The sequence below is a fragment of the Tenebrio molitor genome, chromosome 8 (genome assembly GCF_963966145.1).
Source record: "Tenebrio molitor chromosome 8, icTenMoli1.1, whole genome shotgun sequence".
NCBI classification, from domain to species: Eukaryota; Metazoa; Arthropoda; class Insecta; order Coleoptera; family Tenebrionidae; genus Tenebrio; species Tenebrio molitor.
Genome location: NC_091053.1, coordinates 13821957 through 13828144, shown reverse-complemented (window position 1 = coordinate 13828144; position 6188 = coordinate 13821957). Strand labels below are relative to the sequence as shown.

At 33.2% G+C, this 6188-nt stretch overlaps 1 long non-coding RNA gene across 1 annotated transcript; it reads right to left on the bottom strand.

The window, feature by feature from the left end:
* Window positions 1-689: 689 nt before the first annotated feature.
* On the bottom strand, window positions 690-4862 carry LOC138136886 (uncharacterized). Its single transcript, XR_011161478.1, has 9 exons — window positions 4484-4862; window positions 3822-4031; window positions 3581-3763; window positions 3339-3519; window positions 3085-3255; window positions 2857-3023; window positions 2624-2804; window positions 2399-2533; window positions 690-2292 (listed from the first exon to the last, which is right to left on the bottom strand). It is a non-coding gene; the product is annotated as an uncharacterized lncRNA (long non-coding RNA).
* Between the last annotated feature and the right edge of the window lie 1326 nt (window positions 4863-6188).

Sequence of the window (6188 nt, the reverse complement as noted above, 5' to 3'; positions counted from 1 at the left end):
AATAAAATAATAGTTTTTTTTGCAATATTAATCACTTTTATTTTTTTATTTCTTAATATTAATGTGTTGGTTTTGTTATGGTTTCCAGAAGAAGAAACACAGGATCACTTGACAGACGCCCCGAACAATTATTTTATTCATTTCTCAAGTGTGCAAAGACTCACGAATGTTTCCCAGTGTATTAAGAAGTCCTACGTCCTCCATAAAACCACTCCGGAGGACTCTCAACGCCCAAATTTATATTTTACGCCAGTCCGAGATTTTTTTATTACATTGTTACCGCCAGCAATAACTTCCGACTAAAATCCACACACAAAAATGTCTCTTGTCTTCTACAAAAAGCTTTAAAACGTTATTACTCGAGCCGCGTTTTATGCTGGGAGTTTTAATAAAAAGCGCGTTAAACTTGTCAAATTTAATATTTTCTACAATGGACTCGCTTAAAAATTTTAATGACCCTTTAACGTAATTTTTACAAAGTTCACATCATGCAGGACTTGTGTAGATTACCTTCTTTTCGTGGAGAAACCATCAGCCAGAGGAAAATTTCTAATCGTTTAATTTTCGTTTGACATTTCGCTAGGTTTGACATGGGGATTTTTTAGTGAGTTACGTTACCAACTGTTCGCTGGTTATGCAACCAGTAATGACACTGTGCATATCTTCAGAAGAGCATTAAAATAAAATGATTTGTGATTGTGACACTTTATTGTTACTGCAGTCATGTACAGTTATTTACATCTGTATGTACAAAAGAAAATAAAAATAAAAAACAAAACAAAAACTTAACAAAAATGAAAGTGTCCGGAGAGTGAAACAGCAGAGCATAGTGAAAAAGCAAACCAGTTAGACAATCTATTTCTTTGTGTTGGCATTGTACTCAAAATCAAGTGTACTGTCCCCTAAATTACAAAAAATTAAAAAAAACAACATTCGACTATTTGGGGTAAGTACTCAAATTGCCTCGAAAAACAACATTCTTGGTAATTTGAGTAGGGAACGTGTCACAAATAGTCAAATATTTTTACAAATAAGGCAAGAAGCTTGTAACGAATTAAGGCACGATTAGGCAACCAAACAAATTAAAATTAGGTGGGCACTAATTATAATTAATTACTAGAGTAATTAACTTAAATTAATAAACTAATTAGTAACTTTATGATTATTCTACAAGTACGTAACTTCACACCGGTTCTAATCTCTAAATTAAACCAATAAAATTAAACCTAACCTCAAACATGTAAGTCTACAACCAAGGCACTCTACAACACACTCTTAACCTATACTTAATTATTTTCCTTAAGTCAGTATCATTATTATTGTTTTTTTGTTTGTTTTGTATTGTGTGTAACGGATCGATTTTGTGTTGACCAGTTTGTAATGTTTTGCGATTTTTTTTGTTTTTTTTTTAGTTGGGGTTCTTTTGGTAGAAAAACAATCAAAATAAAAAAAGATAAAATACAACTGAAATAATAAGAAACTGAAAAATTGAAACTTAAAAAATGAAACTGAAAATAAAACGTAAAATAAACTTAACGGTATGTAACGGTAACGGTAACAACATAACGGCAACAGTAATGTCAAGATACTTACAAATTTTCTCAGCGGAAAAATTTTGAATTTTGAAGCTCTTGTCCTAGATGGGTCGAAAGTTTTGTTGCAAAAAATGTAAGTATCTCGAGTGAACACAGGGAGAAAATTAATTATGTATATAGACAAACTTAACGTGGTTGTAAACTTAACGATAACGTAGACTTTGTGTTAACAAGATTAATTGGAATTTTGATTTGTGGGCCAAATAAGAGATCAACAAGAACAAATTAAAACGTAACAGGTATAGGTAACAGTAACAGCTGATTCTGCAAACTTAACAACAAACGTAACGTCTTAAAGTTTGATTTTTTTCTATGCGGAGTAACAACAATATAACGTATAAACAAAAACTTAACAAAATTAGTGGTTACTCCCGTATTTTAGTGTCGATAATTGTAACAGTAAGGTCTTAACCATAACATAATTAAATAAACTTAACGTAACGTAACATCTTTTTACTTTGATTTCTCATTTTTCATTTTTGAGTTATGAAGTGAACAAGTGAAGGTTGTCTGAACAGTAAGTTTTATCTGAGTTCCACGTAGCGTAACAACATAACGTAATAATCAAACAAAAATTCAACAGGTTGGATCATCGGGTTGGATAAGTTCTCATTTTGATGTGTTTCTCGAAACACAAGATTTACAATTTTTCGTAACGTAACGGAACGTAACAATCCCTATTGGATATGCGAATTTTCTGTAACAACAGAAAATGGTCTATTATTTTGTGGAATGCAGAAATCGGGATGATAAGTAATTTACAACTTAATGATAACGTAACTGATTACGTTAAGTTAACTTACCTAGGTTAGAATTCTCTTGTACAGCGTAACGTAAGACTGTAAGGCAGTTGTGTAAACATCGGGACATAATACCTTCCAGGTAATCCTGGCGTAGCGTAACGTACCGTTTTTCCTTATTTTTGACGTCAGAATGAGCTGCAACGAAACAAAACAATAGAATTCAGTTTCGAAATGCAAAGAAAAGATTTAAATAATTGTCAAGAAAGTTGCAGCTAAATTTTTTACCTTGTGTGAATCTTCTTCCGTGCCGTAAGACCATAACGTAAATAACAAACAAAAACTTAACAAAACAGTAATGGTGTTTCTGGGTATGTAGTTGGTCCATTGTATTATAAAATCTTCCAAATAATCGTGAAGTAACGTAACGTAATTTCTTTTCCTCTAAAGTTATTGGAATGAGCTGCAACTAAAGTAAACGATAAGATCTAGCTTTCAAATGTAAAGTAAAAAATACTAACGTTAAGTATTTTTTCCATAACGTTCCGTTAAACCATAAAGTAGACAACAATTGAAAACTTAACAGAATCATAACAGTCATTTTCAGACAATGTAGAATTTGTTCGTGACGCAACGTAACGTAGAACATCTTGTTCGTTCTGTGTGTGTCACTGTTAAGAAGAATATTCTTTAACAAAACAATAATGAAATTTAGTTTAGAAATAAAGAAACATTTTAAAAATTATTACCTTATGTGTCAATTTTTTCCCACAACGTATCGTAAGACCATAAAATAACTAGTAGACAAAAACAATCAAGACAGGAGTCATATCTCGTCGTGTTGTGGATCAGTGAAATATGAAATATTTTTTTAGACGTAGAAAAGTAACATAACGTCGCAGTTAAGAATTGTAATTTTTCTGCAACAAAATGAGAACATTAAGATTGGCTAACAATATAATAATAAAATAAATTCAAATAATAAAATTTGCAACTATCTTACCTATCTGAGAATTCTGCAACGTAACGCAAGGGCATAACGTAACGATAAACCAAAACTTAACAAATCCGGAGCCATTTTCGTTCATGGAGGAGACCAACAAAACCGAACATAATTTTGAAACATAACGTAACGTAACGTAATTCTCTTCATTTTAGATTTTAGCCACAAATCGTTGGTTTGTCTGTAACAATACAACAATTTTATTTAATAAAAACAATGAAAATTTGGTGCAAATGTCTTACCTAAATGAGATTTTTCTCTTCGCAACGTGACGCAGACATAACGTAACCACAAAACAAAAACTTAACAGAATCAGTATCATCCTTTTAAATACGTTGGAATATGGATTGACAGCGGAATATTAACATCTCGTAAAATTAGCATAACGTAACGTAACAATTTTTATTAGTTCTTCCACAGATTATCTGCAACAAATAGGTAAATCATTTAAACGAACTTACGATTTGCGTTGAAATTTCTTACCTCAATCGTAATCTATTCGTACGTAACATAGCGCAAGCCGTAACATAACCGCAAACAAAAACTCAACAGAATCCGATCCTACTCGTATAGTCCTGTTTCTCCGTCCAGTCGATTAACGGAGCAGAAATTATGTCAAACATGTCGGGACATAAACATAACGTAACGTAATAAATTTGATTTAGCGTAACACGCAATTTTCGATTGAGTTATCTGGAACAGTAAAAAATAATCGGATTAGTTTTTAAAGTCCCGAGCGGTGTGGCGTTTTAAATGACACATTTAACTAGTTTTCCAGGACGTGCGGCAGCGAATCCTTTTATCCTGTCTGCAGGACGTTCGCCGGCTCACAAAGCCGACTTGATCCGCTGCATCGTACAAAGCCGGCGCAATCTTGCAAACATGCAAACAGTCTCTGCAGATTTGGAAACACCGTTTTCAGATTAAAATTTTTCGAATGAGGACGAATTGATTCGGCGAATAATAAAATCTATTGTGAGATGGAGTTCCACACGGAGTTTCTAGAGCATGAACTGATCGAAAGGACTCCAACAAATGCATTTATAGTCGACTAGGTTCGAATAACCGCGAACAAATAAATCATGAAATAAAGCAGCGAAAGAGCGCTTCTTTCGAAAACAAACGAAAAAATGTAAAATGTTTACCTGCAGGCTGGAGGAGATGGTGTCGACGTTTGTTTCTCTTTCGGGAGCAGGATCGGCCGGTTCATCGCTTCAACAAGAACAACAACACAAAAATAACAAAATATCAGAGCAGAGCCCGAGGGCTTGCCCTGAATACAACAACTCGACGGCAACAAGTAGAATGAATTTCGGAAAAATCTGCGGGTTTTTATACACTTAAGACCCCTCCTCTAGGAACACTCTCCCTACTACGTTATTTAAACGGGTCCGACTTGGACAATTGGCCATTGTGATTACAATGAGACCCTTACCGGCAAACATTACCCACCCCTGGTGTTCAAGAAATCTTCTCAGGGTGAAAAGGACAGGTTGAGGGTTCGAACGGTCCTTTTCTACTTCGGCCCCGGGACTCGGATATGTTTGTTTTGGGAACGTTTGCTCACTGATAACTGCTTATATCAATAACATTTTATTAGACCCATTCTATCCACTTTATAATTCAATTTAATAAAGAAAATGTTTACGTATATTTTCAAGTTTAAATGAAAATGAAGAGAAAGAAAAGTACAGAATACACGCTAAGTGGGAATTCATCATCATCTCCATTGTTACTATTATATTCGGGTCAATTACACACCTAGTGACACAGCATTCAGGCCGCATTAATTTATCACTACGAATATTATGATCAAATGATTATAAAATTTATTAGAGATGTTGGACTAGTGTAGAACCATCTTAAAATCCACCCGTTATTATTATTAAGTACTATTATTATTATAGGAGAAAAAACACGTAGAAGATTTAATAATATTCTCACCTTATTCCAAAGTATCTACTAGTTTCAATAACTTGAAATAACTCTTCAATCCCAGCTTTAAAAATAGAGTGCCGCCAGGGTCAGTTTTTGGACCAATGCTATTCGATCAAAATGTTAGGATTGTATGAAGATTGATGAATCACAATTTTACATCGTCATTAAAAAGGAAATTTTAATACAGAAAATAAACAAAAATATATTGTCTTCCAGGCATATTCAGTTGGGATCAGATCTGGACAGTACGTAGTTCAAAGTAGAATTTCTAGTCGCCCTGTATGCGAAACTCATACAAATCTACGTAGAGGTATACAGGTTTTCATGTGCAAACCATTTTTTCAGCACAGGCATTTATAAATCTCTTCAGAAATTTCTACAAGGTTGGTCAAGAGGACGTAAATCCAGATATCTTGGTGTCCAGGATTTTTTGGTTCGATTTGTTGCTCCAGAACAACACTAGTTACTACTTCTTTAGTTTATTATTACTCTCATTGATTTGAAAAAATATCTTTGAAGAGGCGGTTTCGAAGTTTCGGAAGAAAACCAAACCTTCTTTTCTTGAAATAATTCGGAATTGCTAGAAAAAATTATTTTTATTATGCTACTTATTGCGTAACAAAATCTGAGGCAATGAGCAATATATTTAGAAAAAAGCCTTTCCAACAGAGAAAATAAATAGAAAATTGACAGTGAATAAAATAAATGTGTATTTTCCAATATATTTGCTTCCATTTATATTCAATGGGGATTAGATTTGGACAACTGCTAGTCCTAAACAAAATTTGTAACTATGCATTCAAAATGCGCACAAATCTGAAAATGAACAATTTTCTTAGTTATTTCCTTCACTCAGAAACTTTTATAAATTTTAAAGATTGAACAATTTTTTCTCAGATATTTTTACGAAAA